This window comes from Hyla sarda, chromosome 3 (assembly GCF_029499605.1).
Source record: "Hyla sarda isolate aHylSar1 chromosome 3, aHylSar1.hap1, whole genome shotgun sequence".
In the NCBI taxonomy this organism is placed as follows: Eukaryota; Metazoa; Chordata; class Amphibia; order Anura; family Hylidae; genus Hyla; species Hyla sarda.
In genome coordinates this window covers 299,001,818-299,015,745 of record NC_079191.1, presented here as the reverse complement: position 1 = coordinate 299,015,745, position 13,928 = coordinate 299,001,818, and the positions used below count along the sequence as shown (strand labels likewise).

General features: G+C 42.3%; 1 protein-coding gene across 5 annotated transcripts in view; it reads left to right on the top strand.

The window, feature by feature from the left end:
- Positions 1 to 13,928, top strand: part of GNG4 (G protein subunit gamma 4) — a 141,996-nt gene that overhangs the window by 20,429 nt on the left and 107,639 nt on the right. The window contains exons 3-4 of one of the 5 annotated variants that reach the window (XM_056566948.1): positions 394 to 455; positions 2,010 to 2,139. The exons of 3 other annotated variants lie outside the window; for them this stretch is intronic. The gene's annotated coding sequence lies outside the window, so the exon portion shown is untranslated. The remainder of the gene's footprint in view (positions 1 to 393; positions 456 to 2,009; positions 2,140 to 13,928) is intronic. One more of the 5 variants, XM_056566947.1, reaches the window with a different exon arrangement.

Below are 13,928 nucleotides of genomic sequence, written 5' to 3'. Positions count from 1 at the left end.
CCAGAGCTACACCCCCCCTTCCCCATAGGTATATAGCGTAACTCTGCATATATCTATGGGAAAGAGGGGGGTAGCTCTGCATATACCTATGGAAAAGAGGGGGGTAGCTCTGCATATACCTATGGGAAAGAGGGGGGGTAGCTCTGCATATACCAATGGGAAAGAGGGGGGGGGGGGGGAGTGTAACTCTGCATATACCTATGGGAAAGAGGGGGGGGTGTAACTCTGCATTTACCTATGGGAAAGAGGGGGTTTCCTGGCTACCTACCTGCCCTTTTACTTTGCAGGACACCAAGGAGGGCATTATTACAGTTTGTGGGCCTATAAATGGGAAGATTGTAGAGGAGGGGAGGGCACTGAATATATGCAGAGTCTGACATGTTTTTCCTGCAGATGTCTTATCCGGACAGAGAAGAAAAGGAAAGAGGTCGCCGCTGATCAGAAAAGACGTAATTGTGAGTCCCAAAATGTAACTGTAATCGCTTATATGGTATACACATCCTGTGTACAGCTGATATCTACCGCCATATGGTATTGTATATAATCACTTATATGGTATACAGATCCTGTGTACAGCTGATATCTACCGCCATATGGTCCTGTATATAATCACTTATATTGTATACAGATTCCTTATAGTATACTGGTCTGTATATAGTGGTTTTATTCAGTACAGTATGGCGGTATTATCTAGTTATTGTGTGGTGGTATATATTTACACCTTGTATACCAGTATTATTGGTCATGGAAATTTACTTACGTTAAAGTGTTTCTTACATATATAAATTTTTATTTATTGTGTGTGGGATTTGGGTGGAATAGGAGCGTGGCAGAAGATTGACGAGCTGCAGAGCCTAGCAGGGGCCCTTGCCTTTTTTTTTGGTCCGGGGGCCCCGAGTGTTGTCAGTCCGGCCCTCGGGGGAGGGGCGGTGTAATTAAGGGGGGTGCGTGTGTGTGGTGGGCGGGGGGGGGTGCCAAACAAAGGGTCCACCCCGGGTGCCAAATGCTCTAGGTACGCCCCTGAGTGTTACAGTTTAAATATTGCTGAATTTTAAAAGATTTTTTTGTGTAAAAAGAAAAAAAATTATCAATAAATGGGTCCATCATATTACAACATAAACAACGAATCCTATTGCACGGTGAACAACCGAAAGGAGAGGATGGAATGTACATATCAATATTTTTTAATCTATTGGGGGCCAGTAAATTTTGAAGATTTTTAGATCTTCTATAAGTAATGCCCGGATTCGAGGGGACCATATCCTTGAGGATCGGATCACTCCGAATAATATGCCAATTTTTCTTCAAAATACTATGTAAACTGTAACACTCAATATGCAATATATTTGTTATCTTGTGTTGTAATTTACAGTACATTGGTCGCACTATTCAAACAGTGCGTTGCCGTATGTCTAAACATAGATCCAATATTAAGAACAAAGTCACACTTCATAGTGTGTCACGTCACTTCACTCATGTTCACAAAAGCGACATATCATCTCTGTTTTATTATTTTAGAATCTGTTCCACCTTCTAAACCTAATCGTTTCCAATATTTAATTAACCGCGAATCCTATTGGATATTTACTTTGTCTACTTTAATACCGCATGGTCTGAATGAGACCATAGAGAATGCTCGATGAAAAACTTTACGACTCTTCTCTATTCTCTAATTGATTATTTATACGTATAATTTTATATATTTTTATACATAATTTTTCATTTTTATTATTTTCTTTATATACTGTTTGTACAATTCATATATAATTGTAAATGCTGAGTTTGTCCGCTGGTTGAGAGGACTGTCTTTTTACTTTCCTTTCTTCTCCCCTCCATTCCCCACCCTTTCCTCACTCCTCCCACTTTCCTCTGACGTGTCCTCTCACCATCCTGATAAATTCACCATCCATGTGTCTCTTGTTATGCCTGATGAAGCTGCAGATGCAGTGAAACGCGTTGCATGCTGGGAGAATAAACTACCCTTGCTTTTACCTACCTTGATTGTCCAGTGACCTGCGCCTCTCAAAGCCGGCATCCCTATTGAAGTCTATCTCTGCATTACCGCCTGTTCTGCCGACTTGGCTGCGGACACTTCATGCGCTCACCATTGTTGTGTATGGGGGTACACAACAACACCAGGTGAGCCCCCTTGTCAGTGTATACCTCTCCACCTTACAGATCTCTCATTATTACACCATGGAGCGCTGTATCTTTTGTCTTTGCTGTTAGCCAATAGCTGCTAGGGTGTGTCTATTTATTGTCAGCCCAGGCTAGTCTCTGGTTGCTTGTAATTAACATCTTATCCTCATTATATCCTGACATGCTGCTAGCTTGCTGCTGCCATGCGGCTATGGAGGCTGGGTGAAACTCTGTTTGTTTGTGTTTTTATCTACTATATCTGTTTTAGCATGCACCTTTACATTTTCTGGTTTAGGCTATGTTATTTGGCATGCTCTTAGTAGATTTTAAGCTGTGTTTTTATATTCGGTTTTAGGATTTGTATTTCCTTTCTGTAATGTGTTTGTTCACACTGTGTTTGCTCTTGTATCCGTTTATGTGAAGTTCTGTGTTTTATATTTCTGTTTTACTGCTGGGCTAGCATACTGACCACACTGCGATGAGTGTGCCGCTGGTCAGTAGTCTATTTGGATTTATTATTAATGGCTATTCCTATAGTAAAATGGGGTGTCCAGATTGCCTGTCCAGTGGGAACAGTGTCCTATATCTGGCATCCCTGTTTCTGGTCCATGGGGACTTGGAGTCTACTGGAAGTTCCTTAGGGATTGCGGTTTCCTGTCTTGTGATCAATGTCAACTGTGTTCTATAATTCCTGTGTATCTAGAGATCCCTGTTTCTGGTCCATGGACTTGGAGTCTATTGGACATTCTCGGGGATTATGCTATATTCCTATCTGTTCCTGAAGTCTGTTGACTTATCCATTTTCCTGTCTAGTGTTTTGAACTTTATGTTTATTAGTTCTGGTATTCTGATCTCTTGAGTTTTTTACATGTCTACTTATCTATAGTGACCTCTGTTCATGACCACATATCTATAGAGTCCTCTGTTCATGGCCACTGAGCCCCTGTTCATGTCCAGTGATCTTTAGTGTCCTCTGTTCATGTCTGCTGATTGTGTTCTCTGAACTTATATATCATAGAGTTGTATGTTCCTGTTAGTTTTCTGGTTGGTGACCGACTATTTATTAGTATGTGTTTTTTTATTAGGCCCCAGCACTTTAGTTCAGGGAGGGACCAGCACCCAGTTGTCGACTCACCGTTTAGGGTGTGTGGGCACTAATCAGATCACATAGAGACAGAAGGTTGATCCAGGGATCTATTCCCGACTGCCATATTTGGAGTCGGGAAGGAATTTTTACCTCTAGTATGAGTTTTTTTTTTTTTGCCTTCCTCTGGATCAACTCAGTAGGGACTCATTAGAGTTATAGGTTGAACTTGATGGACTCTGGTCTTTTTTCAACCTTATGAACTATGTTACTATGTTTTGATTAGTCCCTCATCAGTTTTAAGGGGAGTCTCATTTTCCGTCAATATATTCCCGCTAAGCGGGCGAGGTATGGTGTGAAACTAAACTCAGTGGGGGACATTTATCAATATTGGTGTGAGGTAGTAGAGATATTACCCCTGTTTGCTTGGTGTATTTTTTTACACAGTTGCTTAACATTTACCAAAAAGGTGCACAGGACTTGATAAATTCTGCACAATTATAGAAACTAGTAAGCTGCAGAGATTGGTTTAAAGGAGTACTCCACTGGCCAGCGTTCGGAACAAAATATTCTGAATGATGTTTTTGCGCTACAGTAGTCGGCTGTGCCCCTTGGGACATCACAGCCACACCCCTAAATGCAAGTCTATGGGGGCATTGAGGGGCATGACCATGATGTCACAAGGGAGCTGGTCAACCCCCGCAGCATGAAAACAGCATTCAGAACATTTAGTTCCAAACGCTTTGTGCTCTGGCATCTGACACTTTTGTATGTGTCCTATTAGGGGGTGTAGGTTTGAGCAAAAAAAGTAGGCTTTGCACAAAAAAAAACCTTCTAAATTTAATTTGCACAAGTAATAAATATAGCTCCACTGCAAAAAGTAGTGTACAGTCCACCAAACAGTAGAAAACTTTGAAAGATGTTCTACTGAAAATTGCGCAAAATTTGCAGGGACACTTAAAACATTAAAGTGGTGTAAAGCCAATGATAAATGTCCCCCTGTAAGAGTACCTCAGGGTACATTTATAGGTTTTAAAGTATACAAGGGATGGGATTCCTGTCAGCAGGAAGTTCGTGTGGGACCTTTTTCACCCACTGCTGGATAAGGGTTACCACTTTTACGTGGATAACTTTTATACCAGTATCCCTCTTTTCAAATCCCTCGCCAAGTACATATTTTATACCCAAAAAGCCTATTAACATAATACCACTGATAACCTCTCTTGGGGTATTGGGTCATGTGTCACCGAGTCACTTGCATTGGGGGTTTTCAGGTTGCCTCAAATGCGCAGTGCTCTCTCCTGACCTGAGCAATGTGCGCATTTGCAGGCAACAGTTTAGGGATGGCCCTGAAAAAAAAAAAAAAAAACATTCCCAGAATGATGAAGCAGAATTTAGGGTTTGGGGCAGGCATAGTTTTTACTTTTGGCTATGCTCTGGGTCATCATGCTGGGTACCTAATTGGCATATTAGTAAAAAAAAAATTGCAATTTTAATTTTTCACCAACTACACTTCATCCATTTCTGGAAAATACGTTTAAGAAACACCCATCCATTCCAAATGTCCATTTGTCCAAATGTTCCTCAGGTGGTGTACTTTCTGTAATGGGGTCACATGTGGGTGTTACTTTTTTTTATTTTTCTTTGAATGGATGTAACCCTCAGCGACTGAAATGTCAAAGGCCTCAAATACGAACATAGCTCTTGAGTCTTGAGCCCTGTAGTGCGCCTGCACAGCACGTTACTTCCTCAAAAGGGGTATTTTCTTACTCTGGAGAAATTAGTCTTAAAAGTTTGGGGGCTTTTGCTCCTATTATCCCTCTTGAAATAGCTAAATTTGGGGTAACACCAACATTTCAGTAAAAAATTATCACATTTTTCATTTTATAGCCCACTGTTCAAAAAACCTGTGCGGTGTAAATACTCATTGTAACCCTTGTTACATTCCTTGAGGGGTGTAGTTTCTAAAAGGATGGCACAGTTTGGGGGTTTTCGCTGTTCTGGCACTATGGGGGCTTTGTAAATGCACATGGCCCCCGACTTCAATTCCATCAAAATTCTCTCTCCAAAAGCCCAATGGTGCTCCTTCTCTTTTGAGACCTGTAGTGCACCCGCAAATCATAGTTGTAGTCAGGTTACCTTTCACGTACTAGGATGAATCAACTAAAACCAGGCCTGTGGTTTGCCTGGCCGGCCGTATAGGGTAACCCATGATGAAGAAGAAGGGAGCTACCCACAGAACTGAGCTAGATTAGGGGAGGGAGGGTGAACAGAAACAACGGCAGTGACCTATCCCCTGGGTCACTGGCGTTTATAGCACTCCAGACCCTCCCACTAATTAGGTTAACTAATTCAGTTAACCTTCACTTGTGGTCGGGTTACCTTGCACATACTAGGATGACTCAACTATAACTAGGCCTGTGGTGTGCTTAGCCGGCTGTATAGGGTAACCCATGATGAAGAAGAAGGGGGCAAAACACAATTCAGGTAGGAAATCAAGTTTATTCAATATAACAGTACAAATGTTAAATGTTATCACACTGACTGAATGCTCTAGCCATCTCAACTTGAGTGTTAGGTATGTATCTCTGAAAGCAAGGTGATAAGCAATGATATGTGAAGGGATTGCATGCCTGGAGTCCAATGAAGCTGCCTCCATCCTAAAAGAGTGGCCCGTAATGGTAGATGGATCCAAACCGATGCCACGTGCCAAGGTCCGGATATGTTTAACGAAATCCCCCAATGTCAATGGGGCTACCTGGAAAGGAAGTAGTAGAATCTAATGACTTAGACTGTAACAACCCCAACAAATCCCCTAAAACTTTAATTTAATGGGGCACCATTGGTTGTTTGTGGGGTAAAAAGTGACTTCCACTTTTGTCTCGTTTGTGGAGTTTTGGTACATCCTATCAGAAGTTTAACCGGTTGCCATCTAAGGACGAGCTCGTCCTGACACAGCAAGCGGTGTATGGTTACATAGTTAGTACGGTTGAAAAAAGACATACGTCCATCAAGTTCAACCAGGGAATTGAAGGGTAGGGGTGTGGCACGATATTGGGGAAGGGATGGGATTTTATATTTCTTCATAAGCATTAATGTTATTTTGTTCCAGGAATGTATCTAACCCTGTTTTAAAGCTGTTAATTTTTCCTGCTGTTACCAGTTCCTGAGGTAGACTGTTCCATAAATTCACAGTTCACAGTTCTTATGGTAAAGAAGGCGTGTCGCCCCTTGAGACTAAACCTTTTCTTCTCCAGACGGAGTATTAATGGCCCATATTTTTTGTATGGGCCATTAATATACTTATATAAATTTATCATATCCCCCCTTAAACGTCTCTTCTCAAGACTAAACAATTGTAACTCCTTTAATCGCTCCTCATAGCTAAGATGTTCCATGCCCCATATTAGTTTAGTCGCGTGTCTCTGCACCCTTTCCAGCTCCACAGTGTCCCTTTTATGGACTGGTGCCCAAAACTGAACAGCATATTCCAGGTGAGGCCGTACCAATGCTTTATAAAGGGGGAGTATTATGTCCCTGTCCCTCGAGTCCATGCCTCTTTTTATACATGACAATATCCTGCTGGCCTTGGAAGCAGCAGCTTGACATTGCATGCTATTCTGTAGTCTGTGATCTACAAGTACACCCAGATCCTTCTCTACCAGTGACTCTGCCAGTTTAATCCCCCCTAAGACATACGACGCATGCATGTTATTAGTACCCAGATGCATAACTTTACATTTATCCACATTGAACCTCATTTGCCAAGTGGATGCCCAGACACTTAGTCTATCCAAGTCATCTTGTAACCTATACACATCCTCTATAGACTGTACCGTGCTACAAAGCTTGGTGTCATCTGCAAAGATAGAAACAGAGCTGTTAATGCCATCCTCTATATCATTGATAAATAAATTAAACAACAGCGGGCCCAGTACTGAACCTTGGGGTACACCACTAATAACCGGGGACCAATCAGAGTACGAATCATTGACCACCACTCTCTGGGTACGATCCATGAGCCAGTGTTCAATCCAGATACAAACTAAAGTTTCCAACCCAAAGACCTTAACTTACCTGTCAGACGTCTATGAGGGACAGTATCAAACGCTTTAGCAAAATCCAGAAACACTATATCCACATCCAATCCTCTGTCAAGGCTTCTACTTACCTCTTCATAAAAGGAAATTAGATTGGCTTGACAACTTCTATCCTTAGTAAACCCATGCTGGCTATTACTTATAATACAATTATCCCCTATGTATTCCTGTATGTAATCCCTTATAAGTCCTTCAAACAATTTACCCATAATGCACGTTAAATTTACCAGACTATAGTTTCCTGGGGAAGACCTAGAGCCCATTTTGAATATTGGCACCACATTTGCTTTCCGCCAGTCCCTTGGCACAATACCAGACACCAGTGAATCTCTAAATATCATGAACGGGGGTACAGGTATTACTGAACTTAGTTCTCTAAGAACTCTTGGGTGCAATCCATCTGGCCCTGGAGATTTGCTTACATTTATATTACTTAACTTACCTTGTACCATTTCTACATTAAGCCAGTTCAGTACATTACATGATGTGTTACCAGCACTGACCTGTCCAATGTCAGCTCCTTTTTCCTTAGTATATACTGAACTAAAGAACTCATTCAGTAGCTCTGCTTTCTCTTTATCGCCTGTGACAACCTCCCCATTATCATTATTAAGGGATCCTACATGCTCTGTCCTTGTTTTTTTTGCATTTATATATCTAAAAAAATATTTAGGATTAGTTTTGCTTGCTTTGGCCACCTGTCTCTCATTTTGAATTGTTGCTGTTTTTATTAAATTTTTACAGATTTTATTAAGCTCCTTGTACTGTTTAAATGTTATAGCTGACCCATCAGATTTGTATTTTTTGAAAGCTATTTTTTTGTTGTTTATTGCTATTTTAACATAATTTGTCAGCCATGTAGGATTTAGTTTTAATCGTTTATATTTGTTCCCCTTTGGTATATATTTAGCTGTATAGTTATTTAGAGTTGATTTTAAAGATGTCCCATTTACCTTCTGTATCAGTATTTGAGAACACCTCCCCCCAGTCTATGTCCTGTAGTGCAGCTCTCAGCCCAGGGAAATTTGCCTTTTTAAAGTTATATGTTTTTGCCTTCCCCGCCTGTCTATGTTTTCTACATTTTAAGTCAAATGTAACTATATTGTGGTCGCTATTACCAAGGTTTTCCCGCACAGTTACATTACCAACCAGACTCAAGCTCACACTATACTGGCCGGTCCCCTGCTGATTCCTGTAGCTGTGGGCTGCCGTTAATAGCCGACATGCATCGATCGCCATGGCTGGCTATTAACCCTTTAGATCAACTTTGACAGCAGCGTCTAAAGGGACATCTAAACCATCTCTGGTGGTCCAGTGTGGTGCATCGACCCCAACCCCCCACCGCAGCGCAATCGCGGGGGGGCAATCCACTGTGGAGGTAGCCGGGGGGCTTACCTCTGCTGTTGTCCAGGCCCTGGCTCTGAGATTGATAGAGCTTGGATGAACCAGGCTTTGTCTATCAGGTGCAGAGCAAACAGATCAATGTGGTTCTGTGGAACCACATTGATCTGTATGAGGAATCTACTGATTCTTCCTAAAAGTCCTCTAAGTGGACTAAAAGTGTAAAAAAAAAAAAAAAAAAAAAAAAAAAAAAAAAAAGTTGACTAAAAAGTAAAAAAAAATAAAACACCCTTTAACCTCTTCCTTATAAAAAATTTTGAATCATCCCCCTTTTCCCAAATTCCATAAAATATGTAAACATAATAAACATAAACATATGTGGTATCGCCGCATGCCTAAATGTCTGAACTATAAAAATATAATGTTAATGAAACTGCAGGGTCAATAGCGTAAAAAAATGTCCAAAGTCTAAAATCGCGTATTTTTGGTCACTTTGCATACACTATCAAAACGTATATAAAGTGAACAAAAGGTCCCATCAAAACAAAATTGGTACTGATAAAATCTTCAGATCACAGCGCAAAAATTGAGTCCTCATACATCCCTGTTTATGGAAAAATTAAAAAAGTGATAGGAGTCAGATGATGACAAAAAAAGCCCTCATATGGGTCTGTATGTTCAAAATTGAAAGTGTTATGAAGGCGATGAGGAAAAATCTAAAGTGGAAAAACCCTGCGTCCTCAAGGGGTTAAATCAGGACTCCAGAGGCGATAAATGTTTTACTAATAAATTTTGGCTGCCAAAAATGCCCCTTTAGATTTCTTTTGGGGGGGTGGGGGGGGCGTGGCTTAATCTAATGATTCCTCTTAAAAGTCCCCTAAGGACTAATAAAGTGTATACAAAAAAAAAGTTAAAATTTACATCATTGTTTGGTGGTACTTAATGCACCATGATGTACATTTACGTCATGAACATGACCGCGAGCACCGGACTAGTGCTCACATCCAGCCAGGGACCCACCGTTAATGGCAGACACCAGCGATTGCGCCGATGTCTGCCATTAACCCCTCAGATGCTGTGATCAATATAGATCATGGCATCTGCAACAGTGCGTCACTTAAAATGGATGATTGGATCGGCCGCGGCTCTGCTGCGGGGATCCGATCATCCATAATGGTGGACGGAGGTCCCCTCACCTGCCTCCGGCTGTCTCCAGGGGTCTTCTGCTCTGGTGTGAGACCGAGCAGACCTGAGCAGAAGATCCGATGACACTGATCAGTGCTATGCCCTATGCATAACATTGAACAGTATTAGCAATCAAATGATTGCAATAAATATTCCCTTATGGAGACATAAAAAATGTAAAAGAAAAAAAAAGTGGAAAACCCCTTCCCCCAATAAAATGGTAATCGACCCCTTTTCCCATTTTACTCCCAAAAATCGTTAAAAAAAATAATAAACATATTTGGTATCGCCGCATGTGTAAATGTCTGAACTGTCAAAATATAATGCTAATTATCCCATAAGGTTTGAGATTTTTTTTAAAGTAAAGTATGTAATAATAGGTATCATTTTAATCGGATTGACCCACAGAATAGAGAAAATTAGCAAAATTGTGGTTTTCTTTAAAATTTTGCCACACAATTAGTATTTTTTTGGTTGCGCCATACATTTTATGGTAAAATGAGTGATGTCAATACAAAGGACAACTGGTTGTGCAAAAAATCAAGTCCTCATACTCTTCTGTGGATGAAAATATAAAAGAGTTATGATTTTTAGAAGGCGAGGAGGAAAAAACAAAAATGCAAAAATAAAATTGGCCTGGTCCTTATCCCCCTTAAGGACCACGGGCATACGGGTATGCCCTGATGTCCTGGTACTTAAGGACCAAGGTTGTACTTGTACACCTGTGGGAATTCCGGTCCCCACCACTCGACAGGTGGGGACTGGAAAGGGATTCCTACTGAAATCATTGAGCAGGCATCCCTTGACAACGCCCCTGGGGGGGTCCCCAGAATTAACCTTGTCGATCTGAGGCGATTCCGGTCATATGGGTCAGGTGTGACCCGATGACCCGGAGTTAGAAGGTGATCGGCGGTGTACGATATACCGCCAATCACCTCCTGTTGCTGGGGGGAGGTGGCGATCACGTTATCTCCCTAGATGAGCTGCTATTGAACCAATAGCGGCCGGGTTAATGTCCCCTTCTCTCAGCTCTACTAGCCCACTGAAGTCAGTTATTGTGTACAGCTGAGAGAAGGAGCCAGGGACCCTTCTTATGACCAGAACTATGCCCCTCAGGGCAGAAGAAGTGGCCTCTAGCCACTGTTAGTGCAGGGAGAGTTTTCTCTGGAGGGACAGGTAGGTGTGTTAAAAAAAAAAAATCCCCCCCCAACCCCCTAATGATCCTTAAAGGGGTACTCCGCCCCTAGACATCTTATCCCCTATCTAAAGGATAGGGGATAAGATGTCAGTTCGCCGCGGTCCCACTGCTGGGAAGCCCCGGGATCGCCGCTGCGGCACGGCACTATCATTACTGCACAGAGCGAGTGAGCTCTGTGCGTAATGATGGGCGATACAGGGGACAGAGCAGCATGACGTCATGGCTCCGCTCCTCGTGACATCACGGCCCGTCCCCTTAATGCAAGTCTATGGCAGGGGGCGTAATGACTGCCACGCCCCCTCCCATAGACTTGCATTGAGGGGGGCGGGCAGTGACGTCACGAGGGGCGGAGCCGTGACGTAACGATGCTCCGGCCCCTGTATTGCCCGTCATTACGTGCAGAGCGCGGTGCCGCAGCGGCGGTTCCCAGGGGTCCCCAGCAGCGGGACCGCGGCGATCTGACATCTAGGGGATAAGATGTCTAGGGGCGGAGTACCCCTTTAAGGGTCCACCGCACATTTAGCAGCATGACCCCGGCCCTATTAGGGCTTCAGGGCACTGCCTTCGGCCACTTTTTTAAATTATTTTTTTAAACAAATGTGTGACTTCTATTCACACACAGTTATATAAAGTTCGCACCAAGCACACACATACACACTTCCCTGCCTCCCCCCGCCACCCCCCCCTCCCATCGCCATCATAGATAAACAAAAAGTGATGGCCCGCCGGGCATATTCGGCGGAGGAGGCATATGCTTTAACTCTGACTCCGAATCTGCCAGTGAGGATGAGGAAGATTCTACTTTTCTATGTTCTTCCTTATCCTCCTCATCTAGCACTGATGATGAGCCTCTACACGGCGGCGGAGATGCCGCCAGGTGAGGCCGCCCCCCCCCCCCCCCGATAGTGACCCAGTGGCCGACACTAGTACGAGCATCCATGCTGCTTGTAATCCCCCAGACAAGCATACTGGAGCTTCATTCTGGTGAACCTGTCTGGAGACCCCCAGAGGGATATCAGCCACGGAGTCCTGAGTTTGTTGACAACTCAAGAATCCGGATTGACACAGCTGGATACACTGAAATAGACTAATTAGTTATTATTTCAGTGACGACTTTATAAATCTAATGGTGGAGCAAACAAACTTGTACGCCCAACAGTTCATTGACCACCACCCTGATTCACTTTTGGCTAGGCTCAATGAATGGTATGCTGTCAGCTGAATTGCATATGGGCCTAGTAAAAAAAAAAAACAAGTGTCAGGAAGTATTGGAGCGTGGACATCCCCTACCAGACCCCGCTTTACAGTATGGTCATGGCACGGAGGCGGTTTGAGGCCATACGGAAATGCCTGCATTACGCTGATACTAAACACCGAAAGAGAAAAATACCTTACAAGGTAAGTAACTGTGCAAGGGAAACTGAAAACACCGAAAGAAGAATTTATGCTCAGGATTCTCATTTAGTATAGTAAATATAAACTTTATTAAATCATACATAAAAGAACATGATAAAAAAATTATTAGAGACACAAAACAATGTAAAAGATGAAAGATAAAGACAAAAAGGCACCAGAACACTGCAGAGAACTGAGTGGGTTTAATATCTGACAAAATGGCTAGATATATAAAACTACAATGGCAGTGTGGGCTGGAAAGTAAATCTCTAAAGGGTCAAGCAGATGCCTGAGCCACGGACGAGCAGTTAAACCTCACACAACTGCAGAGGGGAAGTAATAATACAAAATAGATGAGCCAAAGAGCAAATAGAATGCCAGACCTTACCCACCAAGGGGCTTCCTAAATGTGACATGCCCCCCCAAAAACATTTCAGCAAAATTTGCTTTCCAAAAGCCAAATGTGACTCCTCTTCTGAGCATTGTAATGCACTCGCAGTGCACTTGACGTCCACACATGGGGTATTTCCATACTCAGGGGCATTTTCTCTTATTACCCCTAGTAAAAAATGTGAACTTTGGGGAAAAAACAGCATTTTAGTGAAATTTTTTTAAATTTACACATCCAACTTTAATGAAAAGTCATCAAACACCTGTAGAGTTTAAAGGCTCACGGTACCCCTTGTTACGTTCCTTGAGGGGTGTAGTTTCCAAAATAGTTTGCCATGTGGGTTTTTTTTTTCGGGCACCATACGGGCTTCCTATATGTGACGTGCCCCCCAAAAACCATTTCAGCAAATTTGCTTTCCAAAATCCAAATGTGACTCTTTCTCTTCTGAGCATTGTAGTGCGCCTGCAGTGCACCTGACGACAATACATGCGGTATTTCCATACTCAGAAGAAATGGGGTTACAAATTTTGGGGGACATTTTCTCCTATTACCCCTTGTAAAATTTGTATAAATTTAAAATAGGGGCTTCCTAAATGTGACATGCCCCCCAAAAACCATTTCAGAAAAACTCACTCTCCAAAATCCCATTGTCGCTCCTTCCCTTCTGAGCTTCCTAGTGCACCCACAGAGCACTTTACATACACATATGAGGTATTTCTTTACTCGAGAGAAATTGGCTTACAAATTATGGGGGGATTTCTCTCCTTTTACCTCTTGTAAAAATTCTAAAACTGGGTCTACAAGAACAAGCGTGTGTAACATAATGAAGATTTTAAATTTTCTCCTTCACTTTGCTGCTATGCCTGTGAAACACCTAAAGGGTTAACAAACTTTCTGAATATTATTTTGAATACTTTGAGGGGTGCAGTTTTTATAATGGGGTCATTTATAGGGTATTTCTACTATAAAGGCCCTTCAAAAGCCACTTCAAAACTGAACTGGTCCCTGAAAAATTCTGATTTTAAAAATGTTGTGAAAAATTGAAAAATTGCTGCTAAACTTTGAAGCCCTCAGATGTCTTCCAAAAGTAAAAAT